Source organism: Bos indicus x Bos taurus, chromosome 21 (assembly GCF_003369695.1).
Source record: "Bos indicus x Bos taurus breed Angus x Brahman F1 hybrid chromosome 21, Bos_hybrid_MaternalHap_v2.0, whole genome shotgun sequence".
In the NCBI taxonomy this organism is placed as follows: Eukaryota; Metazoa; Chordata; class Mammalia; order Artiodactyla; family Bovidae; genus Bos; species Bos indicus x Bos taurus.
This window is the reverse complement of record NC_040096.1, coordinates 67885973-67910130: the sequence shown is the minus strand read 5'-3', so window position 1 is coordinate 67910130 and position 24158 is coordinate 67885973. Positions and strand designations below refer to the sequence as shown.

General features: G+C 44.6%; 1 non-coding gene across 1 annotated transcript; it reads left to right on the top strand.

The window, feature by feature from the left end:
* The first annotated feature begins 16069 nt into the window (after positions 1-16069).
* Positions 16070-16141, top strand: TRNAC-GCA. Its single transcript has one exon. It is a non-coding gene; the product is annotated as a tRNA-Cys (tRNA).
* Positions 16142-24158: the final 8017 nt, after the last annotated feature.

Here is a 24158-nt window from a genome sequence, read left to right as displayed (position 1 = left end):
TTAGGACTGCTGCTGGTGCTGCTAAGTCGCTTCAGTCGTGTCCGACTCTGTGCGACCCCATAGACGGCAGCCCACCAGGCTCCCCCGTACCCGGGATTCTCCAGGCAAGAACACTGGAGTGGGTTGCCATTTCCTTCTCCAATGCATGAAAGTGAAAAGTGAAAGTGAACTCGCTCAGTTGGGTCCGACTCTAGCGACCCCATGGACTGCAGCCTACCAGGCTCCTCCGTCCATGGGATTTTCTAGGCAAAAGTACTGGAGTGGGGTGCCATTGCCTTCTCCGAATGTTAGGACATAGGAGTACTAAGATGCAGTCAGGGCTTCCATCGCTTCCTCTCAGGAAAGTGTTCAGGCCAAAGACTGCCCTGTTTGAATTAAAATGTCCTTCTCTTTCTCTCTTTGGCCAAGCAGAGATGGTTGAATTTTTGTTAGTTAAATGTGTGTTTCACACAGTTCAACTGAGAAATGTGGGTGAGCACAAGACTGTGGGAGTCCCTGTAGGCACGTTTGGCCCCCAACCTGGGAAGCTGGTCAAGAAAGCTTCCTGAAAGAGTGGTGGTTATGCCACATCTAAATGCATGAGTTGAGTTAGCCAGGTGAGGGTGGCTGAAAAGGGATGCCAAGCAGAATGGCCTGTTCAGACGAGGAGCAAGGTGGTGGTTTAGGTAAAGGTCAAGAGGTGAGTGGTGAGACTGGAGGGGTAGGCCAGGCCCAGGCCAGGTCTGGACACAGCATGGCACTCCTGGTGATAGGAATGTCAACTAGGTCAGCTGCATAAACACCCGGAGGACCCACGAAAGGGTTTCAGCCTGGGGCAGGAGCTGAGAGAAAGGGTTTGGACGATTCAGAGCATTCCACATTGGCCAGAGAAGTGGCTGGCGGATGAGATTTCCACCTCAACGCTTTTTTCACTGAAGGCACACATTAAATAATGAGTCAGTGAATGCCAAGAGGTAGGAAATGAAACTGACAGTACTCAACAAGATGCTTCTGGTTTTCATAAAGGCTAGAATTAAAGAAACACTTCGAAATTTTCGTAGCACTTGCGTCAAATGGTATGATTGTACTATAAAGACCTGGAAATGGGAGGCAAGGTGTACATGTTACATGCAAAAATGGAGGAGGAGAAAACAAGAAAAACAACCCACTTTTCTGTCTAAAGGACCCTCTGTAGCCTAAATTATGTACATCTAAGGATCTGTCTGGAAGAGATGAAAGAGTAGGATCTGAAAATTGATCTTGAAATGTCTTCTGTCCTTTTTCACATTCCTATTTCCTGTCTTCATTTTTTAAATAATTTTATGTGTTTATTTCTGGCTGTGCTGGGTCTTCACTGCTGCGTGGCCTTCTCTCTCTTGCGGCGAGTGGGGCCACTCTCGGGTGCAGTGCCCGGACTTCTCGTCGCAGTGGCGCTTCTTCTTGTGGAGCGCAGGCTCTAGGATGCTCAGGCTTCAGTAGTTGCAGCACGTGGGCTCCAGAGCACAGGCTGTGTCGTTGTAGCGCACAAGTTCAGTTGTCGCATGTGGGCACTTCCTGGATCAGGGATCGGACCCATGTCTGCTGCAGATTCTTTACCACTGAGCCACCAGGGAAGCCCTTCCTGTCTTCATATTAAAATAGGTTTTATCTCAGGCTCCTTGGACTGAAAAGATATAACTAAATACACCAAGTTGTGTATGTGCACAGATGGTGCCTGCTCTCATGTAAGATAATCTTGTCCTACACTTGCTGCTGTAGGACAGAAGAGAGACTGAGCCTGAGTGAGGGGAAGTGACTTGTCTGAAGTTGCACAGCTGATTAGCAGTAGAGCCAGAATGGGCCCTGATTTCAGAAGCCCCAGACTTGTGTCCTTGTCCACAGCTACTGAGGGCACATGGTGGGGAAATCTGTTTAGCACCCACTTCATCCCAGCACCAGAAAGAAAGAGCAACTGCATCAGGCCTGAAACTGCTCTCCTCCAGACTTCTTATGCCAGAAAAAATAAGCCCCTGTGTGTTCAAGCCAGGAGAGTTTAGGCTGGCTGTTACTTGCAGCTCAGTGCATTCCTAACCAGTACTATCATGTCAAGTGGTCAGATCTGACCCCCGGGCCTGTGTTCTCTGCACCACACCTAGTTTGGACAGAGGTGGAGAGACCCGCTTCCGCCTGCCCATCGCACCACAGCACTCACAAGCACAATTCTGATGTGAGAGGGTGTGAGAACTGCTGGGATCCAGGATCCATTCCTCAGCAAGTGTGCGCAAGTGTGTTGTTGTCATTGCTGTGTAACTGATAAGGAACAGAATGCTAAGCACTTAACAATAAATAAAGTCAAGAAGAGAAGGAGGGGCTTCCATGGTGGCTCAACAGTAAAGAATCTGCCTGACAGTGGAGGAGACACGGGTTTGATCCCTGATTCGGGAAGATTCCACATGCTGCAAAGCAGCTACGCCCATGTCCCACAACTATTGAACTTCTGCTCCAGAGCCTGAGAGCTGCAACAGCTGAAGCCTGCATGCCTGGACCCTGTGCGCCACAAGAAAAGCCACCACAATGAAGCCTGCGCAACTAGAATAGCCCCAGCTTGCTGCCACTAGAGAAAAACCCCTGCAGCAGCCAACCCAGAACAGCCGAAAATGAATAAATAAAATAAATAATGTGCAAATAAATAAAATAATAAAGTAAATAAAAGTAATTTTATATTTTTATTTAAATAAAAAAGAATAAAGTAAATAAAAGTGAATAAATAAAATTATCTTTTTAAATATTCGCTTTCTTTTTTAAACAGAATTGTGGTGATTTCGGGACATCTGGGGTCCTCATGCCTGGAGGCAGGGACAGCGTGTCCTCAACTGGTCACAGGTGCTCAGAGGCCACCACCCAGGGAAACACGATGCCGTTCCAGACTCCACCCGCCGCAACATCCACAGGCAGGGGGCAGAGCAGGGGTCAGAGCAGACATGCTACTATTTTTCTAATTCACTGCTCTGATGAATTAAATTCCTTCTTCACCCACATGAAGATGCTGTTGTCCTCTGCAAGGGCCAGCAGACAGCTTAGGAATTCTCGCGTCCTGGCCATTGCGCCAGGATGACTTCCAGACTACCTGGATCTTCCCTCTTGTTGTGAAGCCCTGTCATGTTACTTCCTGCATGGGGCCTTCTCAGACTAGCTCCCAGTGAGCAGGATCCTTGGTGTTTGCTGTCCGGGTACATAGCACATTCACTGAGCTCCAGCTCTATCGGCAGTGCACCAGGCGCCTATGCTAAGACCACCAAGTGCACCAGCCTGCTGAGGGAGCTGGCAGCCGGGCTCAGAGAGAGGCTGGAAGTTGCCCGGCGTTGCCACAGTCCAAAAAAGAGCCATGATCAGACTCCGAAGCTGTGATTTGCCCTCCAACTGTCCAGCGGCGATTGGTCCCTTTTGTTCTGAGTACACGGAAGGCATTCTAGTCGCGTTGCTTACCTCCGTGGAGGGCTCAGTTAGAAACCCAACATAGACCTGTCGAGGGTTTTCCTCCTTTCTGTCTTCCACAGTACTGTATCTTTTCAGGATAATTGTGGATGGACTGCTTCTGAGATAGATCATAGACTTCGCAGCCTTCCTAAACACACTATTCTGAAAATTTCAGCTTTTATCAAGGACTCATAGTCCTGTCAGTTCCTGTGAAGCGCTGCAATATTAGGGTGATCTTGGGGGATATGAAGATAGAAAGGGCCATTTTCCCTTGTACTTGCTGGCCCCAGGCTATTGAAATGTTCTATTCTCTTATCTGTCCAGGTGTGCATGTATGTGACCTTCTGTTGGGTGTCCTTGCTACATCCTGACAGTAGCTCCCTGTCCTCTCAACTCTGAGCTGGGAAAACCCACTGTTTAGAACTGTACCCAAAGGTCTATGGAGAGGGCTTCCCTGGTGATTCAGTTGTTAAGAATCTGCCTGACAATACAGGGGACGGGTTCAATTCCTGGCCCAGGAAGATCCCACATGCTTCGGGGCAGCTAATCCCATGCACCACAACTCCATGACTCCTGAACCCCCATGCCCAGAGCCTGCGTACCGCAACAAGAGTAGTCCCTACCTGCCACATCTACCCACACACAGCCAAACAAAACTAATGTAAAAAGAAAAAGGTCTACGGAGACAACAGAGGTGGCAGAAAAGCAGGGGCTCTGGAGTTTCCACCCTGGATGTGAGTCCTGGCTGTGGCCCTGAATGCTGGGCGACCTTAAGCAAATCGCTTCATGTCTTTGAGGCTCAATTTTTTTAATCAGTCAAATGGGAATAATAGAACATTCTACCCATGGTTGCTGTGGGGATCCATGGAGATAATGCCTAGAGAACAGCCAGCATGTATGTGTGGAGTTCACCTCCCACCACAGAGGGGACCCACCTTCCCGGGCAGCTGCATTTCTCTGTTCTCCCCTGGATGAGCACTGGACTTGGAGGCTGGAGACTTAGGTCAAGGCTTACCAGGCCACAGGTGGCTGGAGCTCGGGGGTCACTCCTCCTCCCATCCAATTTCACCCAGCTCACATGTTGAGCTCATTATAGGAGGCAGTGGGTGCAAATGTGCTTGGCAAGGGGCCTTGCAATACAAAAATTCTTGGTACTCACATTTATTGTCTCTATTTTGCAGACAGGTACATGGAAACTCAGGAAGGGCAGGAGGCTCACTCAAGCTGCTCTAGGCAGAAAGTAATGCCATCATATTCCACTTCGGTGGCCCTGACACCCTGCTGCCTGCAAATACAGACAACAAAAGGAAGAGGGAGATAAAGGATGAGCAGGTAAATAAAGCCCACTCTCTCCTGGAGCCTCCTGTCTGCCCATTCCTTTGGGGTTGCCCTATTAAAGCAAGCAACCCCAGGAGTTCCCTAGTGGTCCAGTGGGCAGGAATCCACCTTCCAATGCAGGGGATGCAGAGTTGATCCCTGATCGGGAAATGAAGATCCCATGTGCCGGGGCAACTAAGCCTGTGTGTCGTAACTGGGGAGCCCACGCCACCGTGGGCCGAATGAAGGGTCCTGCATGCCTCAACTGGGACTCGATGCAGCCAAATAAATAAACACATGAATAAATAATATTTAAAAAGTAAGCACCCCCCAAGTAATACAGATCTCCCCAATACAAATCATGACTTTTAAGTGTAAGCTGTGTCTGAGCAAAGACTTCTTCTACTAAGTTTCCCACCTAACCCTTGGAGCCCCTGAACCCCGACATATGCCGTGTTAGCCCTTCACGGGGGCCCTCTATCCTTCCCTCCACTCTTTCCTCTCTTCCTTTCTTCCACAATGTTAGTTGAGCACCTGTTTTGTACGAAGCAGTGGTGTAAGCAATGACCTTGAACAGAAAAATTTAAAGTCCTCAATGTCACTTACAAGATGTGTAAAAGAACTCATGAATAATATAATTTCAGGACATATAAAAACTAAAAAACTGAATTGGGGTAAAGTGATAGAAACTAGCTCTTTGGGGTTTTTGTTTGTTTCGTTTTTGGCCATGCCTGTCAAGCAGCATGCGGTATTGAACCTGTGCCCTCTGCAGTGGAAGCGTAGAGTCGCAACCACTGGACATCTGGGAAGTCCCTAGCTGTTTTTTGTTTTGGCTGCACCAGGTCCCACTTTTGTAACATGCAGGATCTTTATTGGGATATGGGGGAATCTAGCTCCCTGACCAGGCTCCCTACATTGGGAGTGCAGTCTTAGCTACTGGACTACCAGGGAAGTCCCTGGGGCCCCTGAATTTGAGCAGTGGGAAAATGAAAATGAATGGCTGACTTGTCCCTCCACTCAGAGGAAGGAGCCTGAGTTTGCTCGTGTGGTTAATCCCTTAGCAGACCAGGAGGAAGCAGAAGCCAGGGACCCACCAGGGTCAGAGGTGCTGGAGAGGTGGCAGCTCTTCTACCTCTGACCTCCCAGGGGATGCTTAGGGCCTGCCAGGCCTGGGCTCCCTCTGGTGCAGAAAGGGGCATCAGCTGGGTCTGGACAAGCCCCAGCAGGCCACGCCCACCAAGCAGAGCAGTAGGCTCCCTGGGGACCAGCATGGCGCACCCACATCGTCTCCGCGCTGCCCCCGGGTCTCCACATGTCAGTTTCCTGCGGGCACTGTAACAGCTGACCACAGATAGTGGATTAAAATGACGTACGTTTATTCTCTCACAGTTTTGGAGGCCAGAAGACCCAAATCGAGGTGTTGGCAGGCTGCCTCCTTTGGGGGCTCTCGGAGCATCTGTTCCTGGCCTCTCCCGGCTTCTGGTGGCTGCTGGTGTGACTTGCCCTGTGGCTGCATCACTTCAGTCTCTAGTAATACTGCCATCTCCTCTGTGCATCTAATGTCCCATGGCCTTGTCCCAGCTGAGGCCGTGCTGAACAGGGCAGCTCCCAGTCTGTCCACCGCTGACTGCAGGTACCTGTGCGGATGGACCTGGCTGAGATCGACCAGACTCACCCAGATCAGCAGAGCCACTCAGCTTACCTGAATACTCTTGAGCTAAATTAATACTTACTATTAAAAAAAAAAAAAAAAGGATACTGTGATGGCATTTAGGATCCACTTGAATAAGCCAGGATAATCAATTTCCCCAACCTCCCCATCTCAAACTCCTTAACAGAATCCCATCTGCAAGACCTTTGGCACACACGGTAACACTCGTAGGCTCCAGATATCAGACCTGGCATTTTGAGGGTCATTATTCAGTGTACAATACTTGGGTTTAGTGGAACTAACTAACTTGCTCAAGGTCACCAACCTGAAGTGACAAAATGACCAAGAGAGTGTTAAAATATGCAGACAGACAGTTTATGTGGACTATTTTTTGGTTTTGAAAGTAAGGAAAGCAATTCTTTACTTGCTGCTAAAGGATTTAACTTTGTCTTGAAGTCAGTGCATGAGGGTGTCATAAACGGTCGACTGACCTCCTCTCTGTCCCTCACTGTGGATTCAGTGTGGGGAGCAGACAGAGCTCTGCCCACCTTGCACCTGGTTGGCTGAGTAGCCCTGCCGAAGACCCTTTCTCCATCCCTCACTTCTGTTTCCCTAATCTGCTGGTCTCCATGATTCTGATGGTTCATCATGCTGCTGCTGCTGCTGCTGCTAAATCGCTTCAGTCGTGTCTGACTCTGTGCGACCCCATAGACGGCAGCCCACCAGGCTCCCCCGTCCCTGGGATTCTCCAGGCAAGAACACTGGAGTGGGTTGCCATTTCCTTCTCCAATGCATGAAAGTGAAAAGTGAAAGTGAAGTCACTCAGTCGTGCCCGACTCTCAGTGACCCAATGGACTGCAGCCCACCAGGCTCCTCCGTCCATGGGATTTTCCAGGAAAGAGTACTGAAGTGAGGTGCCACTGCCTTCTCCGGATGGTTCATCATATTCCCCAGCAAATGTCAGCTGGGAAAGCAGTTGTCACGACTGCATGTGGAAAATGTTTGCTGCCGGTACGATTTCCAGGTCAACGACAAGGGCAGGACTTGAGGAATGAAACCTTCAGAAGTCTAGCATTTTATCTTGATAAATCCCTGACTTCACATGGACAGCGCAGGAGCTGGGCATGGTGAGGCAGCTTGGAGCCTGTCAAATTGTTAGAACAAAATTCTCTTCCAGCGGGTGTGACCTCAGACATGAGTTGTCCAGGGTTGGCCTTCTGAGTCAGCCCTGAGTCCTACCTACACACCCTCTCTGTGGGGCCTTCAGACTCAAAGCCTCCTTTCACAAGGAGGGCAGGAACTTGGATGACTCGGAGTGTGTAATGTGTCCAAGCTCAGATGAATAATAGATGTGCTTGAATATTAATAAGTAGGAACTGGTTTCTGTAGCCAGGGAAACCCCAAAGAGATTCTGTTAAACTCTTGAATCTAGACCTATGGCAGGCAACAAACATGGGGACGGCAACCAAACACCAAACTTCCAAAAACGCCCCTAAAACCAGAAACCGACACAGACTCACATACACAGGGAAAGTGCACAGGTCAGAGAAATCAAGAGAAAGCAGTAGAACTGAATGATGATGAAAAGTTTACACATCAAAACCTGTGGGATACAACGCAAGAGGCATTTAGAGAGAAAATTATAGGCTTATATGGTTCAGTAAGAAAATCAGAGCTAAAAATTAATGAGCTATGTGCTGATACTATGTAGTTAGAAAAAGAACCCAGTATACCCAAAGGAAGTAAAAAGATGATGAAAAGCAGCAATTACTAAAATAGAGAACAAAGATAAAATGAGATCAACAAAACTAAGAAATAGTTCTTTGGAAAAAAATTAGGAAAAAAGGCAAAACTCCACCCTGGTTGCTGCTGCTGCTGCTGCTAAGTCGCTTCAGTCGTTTCCGACTCTGTACGACCCCATAGACGGCAGCCCATCAGGCTCCCCCATCCCTGGGATTCTCCAGGCAAGAACACTGGAGTGGGGTGCCATCACCTTCTCTGCTACCCTGGTTAGCCAAGAATAAAGGAGAGAAAGCATAAACAGCGCATATGAAAATATAAATGAGGATGGGCCACAGGTGTTGCATAGATTAAAAAATTAAGGGACTAGTATCAACAAATTGTGTCAATAATTTTAAAAATTTATTTTAAAAGAGTTTTGGCTGCACTGAGTCTCATTGCTTGCTGCTTGTAGAAAGCCTCGTACGGGCTTGCTCTAGCTGTAGGGGAGCGGGGGCTTCTCTCCGGTTGTGCTGGCTTCCCACTGGGGTGGCTTCTCCTGTAGTGGAGCACGGGCTCCAGGCTTCGGGCTCTGTAGTTGTGGTGCACAGGCTTAGTTGCACCAGGGCGTGTGGGATCTTAGTTCTCAGACCAGGGATTGAACCCGTGTCCCCTGTATTGGCAGGTGGACTCTTAACCACTGGACCACTAGGGAAGTCCTTGTATCAGTGATTTTAAAGCTTCAGGTCAGGTCAGGTCAGTCGCTCAGTCCTGTCTGACTCTTTGCGACCCCATGAATTGCACCACGCCAGGCCTCCCTGTCCACCACCAGCTCCCAGAGTTCACCCAGACTCACGCCCATGGATTCGGTGACGCCATCTAGCCATCTCATCCTCTGTCGTCCCCTTCTCCTCCTGCCCCTAATCCCTCCCAGCATCAGAGTCTTTTCCAATGAGTCAACTCTTCACATGAGGTGGCCAAAGTACTGGAGTTCCAGCTTTAGCATCATTCCTTCCAAAGAACACCCAGGACTGATCTCCTTTAGGATGGACTGGTTGGATCTCCTTGCAGTCCAAGGGACTCTCAAGAGTCTTCTCCAACACCACAGTTCAAAAGCATCAATTCTTCGGCGCTCAGCTTTCTTCACAGTCCAACTGTCACATCCATACATGACTACTGGAAAAACCATAGCCTTACTAGATGGACCTTTGTTGGCAAAGTAATGTCTCTGCTTTTTAATATGCTATCTAGGTTGGTCATAACTTTCCTTCCAAGGAGTAAGCGTCTTTTAATTTCATCGCTACAGTCACCATCTGCAGTGATTTTGGAGCCCCAAAAAATAAAGTCTGACACTGTTTCCACTGTTTCCCCATCTATTTGCCATGAAGTGATGGTATCAGATGCCATGATCTTCGTTTTCTGAATGTTGAGCTTTAAGCCAACTTTTTCACTCTCCACTTTCACTTTCATCAAGAGGCTTTTGAGTTCCTCTTCACTTTCTGCCATAATGGTGGTGTCATCTGTATATCTGAGGTTATTGATATTTCTCCCAGCAATCTTGATTCCAGCTTTTGCGTCTTCCAGCCCAGCGTTTCTCATGATGTACTCTGCATATAAGTTAAATAAGCAGGGTGACAATATACAGCCTTGACATACTCCTTTTCCTATTTGGAACCAGTCTGTTGTTCCATGTCCAGTTCTAACTGTTGCTTCCTGACCTGCATATAGGTTTCTCAAGAGGCAGGTCAGGTGGTCTGGTATTCCCATCTCTTTCAGAATTTTCCATAGTTTTTGTGATCCACACAGTCAAAGGCTTTGGCATAGTCAATAAAGCAGAAATAGATGTTTTTCTAGAACTCTCTTGCTTTTTCCATGATCTAGCGGATGTTGGCAATTTGATCTCTGGTTCCTCTGCCTTTTCTAAAACCAGCTTGAACATCTGGAAGTTCATGGTTCATGTATTGCTGAAGCCTGGCTTGGAGAATTTTGAGCATTACTTTACTAGCATGTGAGATGAGTGCAATTGTGCGGTAGTTTGAGCATTCTTTGGCACTGCCTTTCTTTGGGATTGGAATGAAAACTGACCTTTTCCAGTCCTGTGGCCACTGCTGAGTTTTCCAAATTTGCTGGCATATTGAGTACAGCACTTTCACAGCATCATCTTTCAGGATTTGAAATAGCTCAACTGGAATTCCATCACCTCCATTAGCTTTGTTCATAGTGATGCTTTCTAACACCCATTTGACTTCACATTCCAGGATGTCTGGCTCTAGGTGAGTGATCACACCATCATGATTATCTGGGTCATGAAGATCTTTTTTGTTCAGTTCTTCTGTGTATTCTTGCCACCTCTTCTTAATATCTTCTGCTTCTGTTAGGTCCATACCATTTCTGTCCTTTATCGAGCCCATCTTTGCATGAAATGTTCCCTTGGTATCTCTAATTTTCTTGAAGAGATCTCTAGTCTTTCCCATTCTGTTGTTTTCCTCTATTTCTTTGCATTGATCGCTGAGGAAGGCTTTCTTATCTCTTCTTGCTATTCTTTGGAACTCTGCATTCAGATGCTTATATCTTTCCTTTTCTCCTTTGCTTTTCGCTTCTCTTCTTTTCACAGCTATTTGTAAGACCTCCCCAAACAGCCATTTTGCTTTTTTGCATTTCTGTTCCATGGGGTTGATCCCTGTCTCCTGTACAGTGTCACAAACCTCATTCCATAGTTCATCAGGCACTCTATCAGATCTAGGCCCTTAAATCTATTTCTCACTTCCACTGTATAATCATAAGGGATTTGATTTAGGTCATACCTGAATGATCTAGTGGTTTTCCCTACTTTCTTCAATTTAAATCTGAATTTGGCAATAAGGAGTTCATTTTAAAGCTCATACGGAAGCAATTGTTAGAAAACTGATACATAATAACTACTGAAGAAAAAATAGAAAATGAATAGCTCTATAACTATTAAAGAAATCAAAGCAAACCCAAAATGTTTTACAGGCAAATTGTACCAAATGATCAAAAGAACACATAATTTCAGTTTTATACAAAGTCTTTCAGACAAGAAGAAGAAAGAGTAAAAATCCAAGATCGAAGCAAGAATCTCAAGAAGCTTTAAAAGGAACGGTGAACTAAACCCAAGGAAAGTAGAGGAAAGGAAATAACAGAGGAGAAAACAAACAAAAGAAAGAATGAACAAAGCTGCAAGCGTCAGCTCTGGTGAGACTGATCACGGTTAAAGAGGGTAGCACAGATAACGTCAAGAGTGAAAAAAAGGCGTTACTAGAGCTCCTTCAAACATTAAAATGCCAATAAGATGGTATTATGAACAATTTTATAGCAATACATTTACAAATGTAGCCACTATGGACAAATTTCTAGAAAAATACACCTTACCAAATTGGCATGAGAATAAGTAGAAAATCTAAATAGCCAGCAAAGAAGTTATGCTTGCAAGTCAAAACCTTCCTTCCCACAAGGAAAATTTTAGGCTCAGATGACTTAACTAGCTGGTCCTACCAAACTTCTTTTTGGCCGCACTGTGCTGCTTGTGGGGTCTTAGTTCCCCAACCAGGGATTGAACGTGGGCCCTCGGCAGTAAGAGAGCAGAGTCCTAACCACTGGACTGCCAGCAACCCCTCTCCTACCTTTTGAAAAGGAGTAACACGAATCTCACACAAACTCTTCCGGAGAAAAGAGAGGATATGACACAGCAGAAATTAATGCAACATTGTAAGTCAACTGTACTTAAATAAAATGAATTTTATTTTAAAAAAAGAGGAGACATCCAATCTTTGTTTCTGTCCTTATGCATCCTTCTCTGTGTGTGTCTCTCTCTCAAAACTCCGTCTCAGGACTTCCCTGGCAGTCCAGTAGTTAAGACTCTGCACTTCCATTTCAGGGGGTGCAAATTTGATCCATGGTTGGGGAACTAAGATCCCACATGCCACGGGGCATGGCCAAAACAAATAAGCAAACAGACGACAACAGCAGCAACAATAAAAACTGCCTCTTTCTTATAAGAATACACGCGATTGCATTTTACTGTCCACTCAAATAATGCAGGATACACTTTCCCTCTCAAGGTCCTTAAGTTAATCACATCTTTTGCCACATAAAGTGGCATTTCCAGGCTCCAGGGGTTTGACATGCCTTTCTTTTGAGATACCATTTTCCAACCTAGCACACCATCCTAGTGGGAGTGAAATTGTATCTTATTGTGGTTTTGATTTGAATTTTCATGATGGCTAATGGTGTTGAGCATCTTTTCATGGGTTTATTAGCCACCTGTACATTTTCTTTGGAGAAATGTCTATACAGATCCTTTGCCCAATTTTTAACTGGTGTATTTGTCTTTATAATTTATAAACTGGGTTACTGAAGTTGATTTCTTTATATAGCAGTGACATCAGGGAAGATGATGGAGCAGGAAGTGCCAGGGCTCTGTCTCCCCATCAGACAACAATTGCACTGGCAGAATCTGACTGATGTAACTATTTTGGAACTCTGGAGTCGGCTGGAAGGCTTTTAGTTTCCAGGGAAGGCTTAGATGATAAACTCTGGCTAATTCCAGGCAATTTATCTCTTAGCATGAGCAGTAGCCGGTACCCATTCCCCAATCCCCTCGGCCCATGTAATGCTGGAGTGGTTTCTGGGAGCCAAGGTAGGGAAGGGACAAGGACCCTGTTCTCTGAATGCCAGGGATCTGTGCACTGATTGGTTGCTTCTTCTGACCACAAATGTGCGGATAGAGAGGTGGGCGGTCGTCACTGCAGCACACAGCCACTGGTCGAGGTGGCCTCCAGAGACTCTAAAGAGACAATCTGCTGTCCCCAGTCTCCTTTTATTGTTCCCTTTTCTCTTTTTGGATGAGTAAGGACGGGACATTTTACTTTGGAGTTTTGTTTTTGTTTTGTTTTTTGTCCATGCCCCGTGGCGTGTGAAATCCTCATTCCCTGACCAGGGATTAAACCTGGGCCCTCAGCAGGGAAAGCAGAGTCCTTACCACTGAACTGCCAGGAAATTCCTAAGGATGGGGACATTTGAAAGTAACCACATATACAGGGGAATTTAGAAAGTCACTGCACATGCCCAAGAAAAGACATAGAGTCTCAGAGAGGACCTGAGAAGACCTTAAATTTGTATCTCAGGCTGATACCCAGCACAGAGATACCCTGCAACAATTATTTTATTTTTATTTTTTATATTTATTTATTATTTGGCTGTGCTGGGTCTTAGTTGTAGCATATGGGATCTAGTTCCCTGACCAGGGACCAAACCCAGGCCCCCTGCATTGGGAGCCCAGAGTCTTAACCACTGGACCGCCAGGGAAGTCCCAACAATTATTTTTAAAAAAGAAAGGAAGGAAAGAAGGAAGGAAACACTGGAGAAGACAGTCTGACTTCAAGAGTTACATTACAAAATTCAAACATCTAGTTTTCAACAACAACAAATCATAAGACGTATAAAGATACAGGAAAGTCTGGCCCATTCAAAGGAAAATATAAATTGATAGAAACTTTGTCTAAGAAGCAGCACGTGGTGGACTTGCTAGAAAAGACTTTAAAACAACTGTCTTCAAGAAAGAACTGAAGGAATATAAGGACAGAAACAAGAAAATAATAATCGAACAAAATGAAAATTTCGGTAGATAGAAAGCATAAAAAGGAACCGAAAGGAAATTCTGTATCTGAGAAGTGCAATAGCTGAAATGAAGAATACACTAGAGGATTTCAAAAGTGAACCTGAGCAGGGAGAACAAAGAATCAGCATATTTGAAGATAGAAAAATGAAAATAATATTGAGTCTGAGGAACGAAAAGAAAAAGACTGAGGAAAATAAACAGAACCTAAGGGAGCAAAATGCGCACCGTGGGAGCCTCAGAAGGAGAGGGAGAGAAATGGGCAGAGAGGTTACTGAAAAATGGCTGCAAACTTCTTGACTTTGATGACAGACATGATTGGAAACACTCAAGAAGACGCTCACCAAGGCATTACATTCAAAATTTCAAAACACAGAGAGAATCTTGAAAGCAGCAAGAGAAGCAAATCATAGCATACAGGAATGCCCACTAAGATTTCTCATTAAAAACTTCAGAGGCCTGAAGGCAGCTGGTTGATATACCCCAAGTGTTGGGCGGGGGAGGGAAACAACCCACACTTCCACACTTCCAGTGCAGCGGGTGCAGGGCCACTCCTTGCTTGGGGAATTAAATCCCACAAGCTTTGGGGCCAAAAAAATGAGAGCAAATTAAGATATTCCTAGATAGAAGCAATGGCAACCCACTCTGGTACTCTTGCCTGGAAAATCCCATGGATGGAGGACCCAGTAGGCTGCAGTCCATGGGGTCGCAAAGAGTCGGACACGACCGAGCGACTTCACTTTTACTTTTCACTTTCATGCATTGGAGAAGGAAATGGCAACCCACTCCTGTGTTCTTCCCTGGAGAATCCCAGGGACAGGGAGCCTGATGGGCTGCTGTCTATGGGGTCACACAGAGTCGGACACGACTGAAGCGACTTAGCAGCAGCAGCAGATAAAAGCTGAGAGTGTTCATCACCACTAGATCAGTCCTCCAAGTCCTTCAGGCTGAAATAAAGGACATAAGATAGTATCTCAAAGTCATATGAAGAAGTAAAGATCTCCAGCAAAGATAAACACATAGGCAATTATAAAAACACTTAGCATTGCTGGAATTTTGGTTTGTAATTCCACTTTTTATCTTTATATGATTTAAAAAGCTAATGAATAAGAAACAATTATTAGCCTGTTCTTGGACACACAATCCATAAAGATGTAATTTCTAGCAGCAATTATGAAAGGTGTGGTAAAAAATTTGATAGGATGCTATTGAATTTAAAAAGATATACATTTGAATCAGTGTTTTCAAACTTTGGGATGCAATCCTAAATATCCCGGATTGTTTTGGGTATTATTGACATCTTAACAATATTAAGTCTTCCAATCCATGAACATTGGATAGGTTCTCATTTATGTCTTCTTTAATCACTTTCAGCAGTGTTTTGTAGTTTTTACTGTACAAGTCTTTCTCATCTCCTTGGTTAATTCCTAAGTATTTTATTCTTTTTGATAATATTGTAACTGGAATTGTGCTTTATTTCCTTTTCAGATTGTTCATTGTTAGTATATAGAAACGAAACAGATTTTAGTGTGTTGACTTTGTATTCTGCTACTTTGCCGAATTAATTAGTTCTAATAGTTTGTCTAACTATTGTTTGTTTTGCTGGAATTCTTAGCATTTTTACTTGCTTAATTGCTCTGGCGAGAACTTCCAATACTATGATGAATAGAGCTGTTGAAAGCAGAGCAGGTATGCTTGCCTGGTTTATGATCTTAGAGGAAAAGTTTTCATTCATTCCCATCAACCTTCCCTGTGGGCTTTTCATTTATTTATTTTATTATGTTAAGGTAGCTTCCTTCTTTTTAAAAAAAGAAGGTTTACTTATTTAAGGCTGTGCTGGGTCTTTGTTGCTGCACCAGGGCTTTCTGCAGTTGTGGTGAACAGGGGCTACTCTCCACTGCGATGTCAAGTTTCTCCTGTTGTGGAACATGGGCTCTAGGTACTTGGGCTTCAGTAGTTGCGACTCATAGGCTTAGTTGTCCTAAGGCCTGTGTGATCTTCCCAGACCAGGGACTGAACCTGTTCTTGCATTGTCAAGTGGATTCTTTACCACTGAGCCACCAGGAAAGCCCCCAAGGTAGTTGACTTCTATTCCTACATCGTCGCTTGTTTTTATCAAGAAGAAGTGTTGACTTTTACCAAATGCTTTCTATGCATTATGCTTATGCGTTATATTTATGCATTATGTATTGTGTAGATGTTTTCCTTCATCCTGTTAATATGGTATACACTCACCAATTTTTGTGTTGAACCATCATTTCATTCCAGGAAGAAATCTCACTTAGGCCTGATGTATAATCCTTTTAGGGGCTTCCTGGGTAGCTCAGCTGGTAGAGAATCTGCCTGCAAAGCAGGAGACCCCAGTTCGATTCTTGGGTCAGGAAGTTTCTGCAAAGCAGGAGACCCCAGTTCAATTCCTGGGTCAGGAAGTTTCCCTGGAGAAGGAACAGGCTACCTACTCCAATATTCTTGGGCTTCCCTGGTGGCTCAGCTGGTAAAGAATCTGCCCTCAGTGCGGGAGGCCTGTGTTTGATCCCTGGGTTGGGAAGATCCCCTGGAGGAGAGCATAGCAACCCACTCCAGTATTTTTGCCTGGAGAATCCCATGGACAGAGCCTGGTGGGATACAGTCCATGTGGTTACAAAGAGTCAGACATGACTGAGTGACTAAGCACACAGTCATTTTAATATGTTTCTGAATTAGTATGTTAGTATTTTATTGAGGACTTTAGCTTCAATGTTCATAGGATGATTTTGAGAAGAATTATATTAGTTCTTACTTAAATGTTTGGTTGTGTTAACCAGTAAAGCCATCAGGTCTGGAGCTTTTACTATTTGGAAATTTTGTATTTCTGATTCAATCTCCTTATTAGTTACAGGTCAATGCAGATTTTTTATTTCTTGGCGATTTAGTCTTGGCAGGCTTTGTGTTTCTTTTGTTGCTGTTCAGTTGCTAAGTCATGTCTGACTCCTTGTGACCCCGTGGACTCCAGCACGCCAGGCTTCTCTGTCCTTCACTATCTCCCAGAGTTTGTTCAAACTCATGTACTGGGGCTTCCCAGGTGGTGCTAGTGGTAAAGAACCCACCTGCCAATGCAGGAGATGTAAGAGACAGGTTTGACTCCGAGGTCGGGAAGATCCTCTGGAGGAAAGCGAGTCAACCCACTCCAGTATTCTTGCCTGGAGAATCCCATGGACAGAGAAGCCTGGCGGGCTTCAGCCCATAGCGTTGCACAGAGTTGGACACGACTGAAGTAACTTAGCACAGCAAGCATGTCCAATGAGTCAGTGATGCCCTCCAGCCATCTCACTCTTTGTTGCCCTCTTCTCCTGCATCAGGGCCTTTTCCAATGAGTCAGCTCTTTGCTCAGGTGGCCAAAGTTTTGTAGCTTTAGCTTCAGTATCCATCTTTAGCTTCAGTATCAATCCTTCCAGTGAATACTGAGGGTTAATTTTCTTTAAGATTGACCGGTGTGATCTCCTTGCAGTCCAAGAGACTCTCAAGAGTCTTCTCCAACGCCACAGTTCAAAAACATCAATTCTTTGGTGCTCTGCCTTCCTTATGGTTCAACTCTCACATCCATACATGACTATTGGAAAAACCATAGCTTTGACTAGACAAACCTTTGTTGGCAAAATTATGTCTCTGCTTTTTAGTATGCTGTCTAGGTTTGTCATAACTTTTCTTCCAAGGAGCAAGCGTCTTCTAACTTCATGGCTGCAGTCACTGTCTGAAGTGATTTTGGAGCCCAAGAAAATAAAATCTGCCCATTTCCATCTTTCCCCCATTTATTTGCCATGAAAATGATGGGACTGGATGCCATGATCTTTGGTTTTCGAAAGCTGAGTTTTAAGCCAACTTTTTCATTCTCTTCTTTCACCTTCATCAAGAGGCTCTTTAGTTCCTCTTCAATTTCTACCATTAGAGTAGTATCATCTGCATATCTGAAGTTGTTAATATTTCTCCCAGGAATCTTGCTTCCAGCTTGTGCTTCATCCAGCCTGGCATTTTGCATGATGTATTCTGCATATACATTAAATAAGCAGGGTGACAATATACAGCCTTGACAGACTCCTTTCCCAATTTGGAACCAGTCCATTGTTTCATGTCTGGTTCTAACTGTTGCTTCTTGACCTGCTTACAGATTTCTCAGGAGGCAAGTAAGGTGGTCTGATGTTCCCATCTCTTTAATTTTCCACAGGACTGTTTCTAGGAACGTACATTACACCTAGGTTATCTGGTTTGTTTGTACAGTTATGCATACTGCTGTTATGAACCTTTTTATTTCTATAGATGATAGTAGTATCCCCATTTCCATTTCTGATTTTAGTAATTTGAAAATTCTCTATTTTTTTCTTATTCTTTCCAGCTAAAAGTCTATCAGTTTTGTTGATCTTTTAAAAATAGACAACTTTGGTGCTGGGGGGAAGGGATAGTTAGGGAATTTGGGAAGGTCATGTATAGTCTGCTATATTTAAAATGGCTAACCAACAAAGACCTATAGGATAATGCTTGGAACTCTGCTCAATGAACCAGCCTGGATGGGACGTGGTTTTTGGGAGAATGGATACATGCATATGTATGCTTGAGTCCCTTCACTGTTCACTTAAAACTACCACAACATTGTTAATTGACTATATACCCCAAAACAAAATGTTTTTGGTGTTAAAAATAAAAATTAAAAAAAAAAACAACAGAAAAACAGGCAACTTTGGGCTTCATTTATTTTCTATTATCTTCCTATTCTCTATTTTATCTCTGCTCTGGTTTTTATTACTTCCTCCCTTCCACTATATATTTAGTTTGTACTTTTTCCAGTTCCTTAAATTCTAAAGTTAGGTTGTTGATTTGAGATCATTTTTAATGTAAGCACATATAGCTGTAAATCTCCTTCTTAGCACCACTTTGCTGTCTCTTAAGTTTCGGTATGATGTGTGGGGTTTATTTAGGCCACATTGCACGGGATGCAGGATCTTAGTCCCCTGACCAGGGATCGAACCCCTGCCCATTACAGTGGAAGCACGGAGCTTTCACCACTGGACCACCAGGGAACTCCTCTGTTTTTAAAATTATTTGTCTCTAGGCATTTCTTAATTTCCCTGGGTTTCTTCTTTGATCCATCAATTGTGTAAGAACATTTTGATTTTTACAGCTTTTTTCCTCCTAGTTTTACTTCTGTTGTTGGTCTCTAACTTCATTATGGTCAGAAAAGATACTTTGTTGATAGACTTAATCCTATGAACAGAAGCCAGGTGGGCTACAGTCCATAAATTTGAGTCAGACATGACTGAAGCAACTCAGCACATATGCAAGACAGTGTCCTAACATGTGGTTTATCCTGAGAATACTCCACGTGCACTTGAGAAAAACGTGTATGCTGCTGCTGGGCATGGCGTCATGCATATATTCATCGCATCGACCTGGGTTGTGTTCAATCTTCTGCTTGTTCTATCCATTACTGACAGTAGGGCATATAAAGTCTCCAACCACGACTATACATCGTCTATTTCTCCCTTCGATTCTGTCAGTTTTTCCTTCCTACATCTTGCTGGTCTGTTATTAGGTGTGTAATTGTTCATCTTGTATTCAAACTCTTAACACACAGTCTTCCTCTCATAGACTTTTTTGATTTAAACTCCATTTTGTCTGACATTAGTATAGCCACCCCTCATTTCTATTATTACCATGGAATATTTTTTTCTACTCTTTCCATCTTTTTGTGTTTGAATCTCGAGTGTGTCTTTTGTAGATGGCTTGTTGTTGGGTCATGTTTGTATTCACTCTGCCAATCTCCGTCTTTTCATCAGGCAGCTTAATTCATTTAAAGTATTACTGCTAAGTAGGGACTATGGGATCGCAGAGTCGGACTAGCAGCAGCAGGGACTTGATTCTGTCCTTGTGCTACTTGTTTTCTTCCTGTATGTCTCATAGCTTTTTGTTCACTTCCTGCCTGCATTACTATTGTCTTTTGCATTTGAAAAAAATTTTTTTGCAATAAATGCTTGAATTTCTTTTGCAGTTTATTTTTTTGGCCACACTTTATGGCATGTGAGACCTTAGATCACCAACCAGGTATCAAACCTGCGAGCCGTACACTGGAACCACAAAGTCTTAACCACTGGACGCCAGGGAAGTCGTCCCTGCCATCGCATCCAGGGCTGTTTTCTTTTGTGGTCATCATGGGCACTACATATGACACCCTTCAGTTACGACACTCTAACTTGAATTTACACAATTCTAACAATCTCTTCTCCTTTATAGCTTTACCCTACCCTCTATCCCTAACTGTACCTGTTGATGTCACGAAGTAACATCTTTATACTGTGTAGTGCCCTCAAACATAACACAAACCAGTTATACTACTAGCTTTTAGATGAATAATTATTTTTAATGTATCATTTTCTTAAACCACGTAGACAATTACAAGTTAACAATGTTGGCTTTTGTAATGTTTAATGTATTTACCTTTATCGGGATTTTTTGCTTGCTTTATTGCCCCGTCCTTTAGTTTTACCCTGCAGGAATCCCTCAAGCATTTCTTGCCAAGGCCCTCAGCTTTTGTTTATCCAGGAATGTCTCAATTCCTCCCTCCTTTTTGAAGTTTTGACAGTCTTGTATTCTTGGTTGACAGGCTTTTTCCTTCTTTCAGAATTTTAAAAGATCAACTCACTGCCTTCTAGTCTCCGAGATTCCTGATGCAAACCTGTGTGTTATCAGGGCCCTGTATGACTTGCTTCTCTTAATGCCTTCAAGATCTCTGTTACCTTTCAGAAATCTGATGGTCTCTGGTGGCCCTGTTTATCTTACTTGGAACTTAAGTCTCTTAGATGTTTGTGGAGCCTCATTCATTTACTTAGGGACCTTCTCACCTGTTATTTCTTCAAATATTCTCGTCCTTTTAGCTCTCTCTCTTCCCCTTCTGAGACTCCCACAATGCATATGTTACTCTTCATGGTGTTTCACAGGTCACTTAGGTTCTATTAAAAATTTTTTTTTCAGTCTGTAATTTCCATTGGCCTATCTTTAAAGTTTCCTGACTCTTGTATGTGTCCAAATGCTGCCTTAAATCCCTCTGGTGAATTTCTCATTTTGGCTACTGTACTTTTTAACTCCATAATTCAACATTTTAAGACATCATCTTGACTTTCTCCACATCTTTAGCTCCTTGATGTCCCTTGTGTTGTTACCTATAGTCTGGCCACCAGTCTTGATTTTTCTATCAAATATTACTCTCTCTGGCTCTATCATTCGGGTCTCCCAAATGGCCCAGAGAATGTTACTAAACTCATGGACTCCTCCACTCTGCATCCTCTCAGGAAACCGTCACTGATGGTCACTCACAGACACGAACCACAACTGTGCAAGGCCACCTCTCAAGTAACCTCCAGCAGCTTCCCAAACTGTGCCTCCAGCAGACTGCATGATCGCCTCAGCAGGACCCATGTCCTGTCCCCTCTTGCCTCCCACACAGGAAAACTCAAGTGCTGGTCACTCAATGAAGGGCAGAGTCCATTTGCTGTTAAACCGGTGGTATCAGGTGGCTGGTGAACAGATGTCCTTTACAGAGAACTTAGGTTCCAGTGAAAAGTAACCTGTTCTAAATATCTCCAAGGACTAGGATTTCTCTGGCTCCAATCACAAATTCCCATTGTGAGGTAGCCTTTGGCAGCAGTGTTTAAAATCCACACACCCTCACCCCTTCATTCCCAGGTACGTTTGACTGGAGCTGCCAGTGAAGCTCATAGTACAAGTCAACCTGACAAATGCTGAAGACCTGTGGAGCCCATCAGATCTGAACTGGGAAGTCTGGAAAACTAGGCATTATGTAGCTTCAACAGAACCCCGATTGCCATGAAAGAGCCAAATAGTTTTGGTGCAGCCCTGCAGGGCCAGAAAACTCATGGGTAGTGGAGACAGTCAAGAGAAACCTTGAGAGAAGCACAGGTGAGCAGCACACTGGAGGAAATGTCCTTTCTTGCTCAGATGCCTAGTTGATATCATGTGTCCACAAGGCTGGATCTGCTGCTATCTTTGGATCTGTGCAAGGCCAGGCTTGTGCTATACAACCGTCATAAACCCTTGGGAAACCCTTCTCCCCATGACTTTGCTGCTGCTGCTAAGTCGCTTCAGTCGTGTCCAACTCTGTGCGACCCCATAGACAGCAGCCCACCAGGCTCCACCATCCCTGGGATTCTCCAGGCAAGAACACTGGAGTGGGTTGCCATTTCCTTCTCCAATGCATGCAAGTAACAAGTGAAAGTGAAGTCGCTCAGTCGTGTCCAACTCTCAGTGATCCCATGGACTGCAGCCTACCAGACTCCTCCATCCATGGGATTTTCCAGGCAAGAGTACTGGAGTGGGGTGCCATTGCCTTCTCCACATGACTTTGGGTTGTCACCAAATGAACTTGACTACACGTGATTGCTGATCACATCTGAAACTCTTCCTTTGCTCTGTGAGGAATCCAACCCTGCAACCACTTGATGGCTGCTCTCGACCTGAAGGTCCTAAACGGAGAACCATGTTCACTCAGGCTCTGAAACCTCCTGGAACCCCCTCCTGGGTGCTGCCCTTACCCCAAACAGGATATCTTTGTCTCAAGGGAAAATTCCAATACTCCTGCACTTTCAGATTCTGCTGCAGATGGGACAGGGGTTTGGGGTTGTTAATCCTTCCAACTTGACACTATGCCCTTAGAACAGACACGTTGCTTGGGGACCCCAGCCTTCCTGAGGCAATGTGCATCCTCATCTGACCAGTCTACCCTTGAGGCAGTTGCTGGTTTTGTGAGCCATGGGATATAGATCTCCATTCCACACCTCTCCATTCCCATAGTGGCTTAGCACTCCTGGCAGGATACAAATGCAATTCCATTCCTGCAACTTGTAGACATTCAGCCCTCTGGAGCTCAGCTTCCAGGTCAATCCTGTCCTCTCCTCCCGCCTCACCACCACCATGCACTGCATTCAGCTAAGAGGAGCTTCTACTTTTCATTAGTGCTCCCCTGCTTACTTCTACCAGGCAAAATACTCTTTGAAATGCTACCTCTTAAAAGACATTCCTCAAAGTCTCAATCATTTCCTCCCTCCTCCAGAGTTCCATCCCTGTCCTGTGTGAAGTGGGCACAGCGGTCCTGGTGGCTGAGTGGTAAAGAACCTACCTGCCAATGCTAGGGACTTGGGTTCAATCCCTGGTCTGGGAAGATGCCACATGGCAAGGAGTAACTAAGACCATGCTCCAGAACTACTGAGCCCACATGCTGCCAGTTAGTGAAGCCTGTGCACCAGAGCCCACTTGGCACTAGAGAAAGACCACATGCAGCAATGAAGACCAACTGCGGCCATTAAGTAAATCTTAAAGTTACAGCCAAAGTTGGATCAAGTGTGAGTGCAGGCCAGTACAGGTAGGGTGCAAGGTTGGCACTGGAAGCACTGGTACTGAAACTACAGTATTCTGGCCATCTGATGTGAAGAGCTGACTCAATGTAGAAGACCCTGATGGTGGGAATGACTGAAGGTCAAAGAGGGCGGCGAAGAACGAGATGGTTGAATGCCATCACCAATTTCAATGGACGTGAAATTGAGCAAACTTCGGATAGTGAAGCACAGGAAAGCCTGGTGTGCTACAGCCCTGAGTGTTGCAGAGTTGGACATAACAGCAACTGAACAATAAAGAACTGGCAATTTCTGAAGACCTCTTTATCGGGCTGGGGCTAGAAGAAAGAACTCTGCACTTGCGCTCCCAACCTCCTATGAACAAAGGGCTCAAAAGGACAAATTCTGGAGGCTGTGCACAGTCACCGTAACAACTTCAGCAGGTCTTTAAGAAGTGTCATTTGTGGAATGGTCTGTACAGGGTACCGGGGATACAGAAGATGTAAGCGTAACTCAGTTTAGGAAACACGGAACACAAACCACACAACAGTGCGAGAGGCAGAGAGATTCCAGTGCTATACTGTTCCTGGTACTGAGAGCACTCTGAACCTTTGGAATGGTCATGTATAACTGAAATTTGTACAACCACTGAAACTGACAATGCAGAAACTGGACAAACTGGCATTTTGGAGCTACTCTTGGAATACTGGCAGGTCAGAGCAATCGAGAGTTCCTTGGATAAGGTTTGCATGGTAACAAAAATTTAAACCCTTAAGAGTTTGGTTTCATTAAAAGTAAAATTTACTTAAAATTTAAGTAGATTCCAACAGAATCTTGTTTGGGTTTTAAACATGTTATTTAAGCCCTACAAGACACAGCAGCCAGGCTAGTCGAGTGACCACAGGGTAATACATCTCAGATACCACAAAGATTGAGCTAACACACAAAATGTAGAAGGCTCATCCACACCAGTACCCTTTGGTTGTTTTTGTCCAGGTCAAAGGCTTAGTGTATTACAGTAAACAGT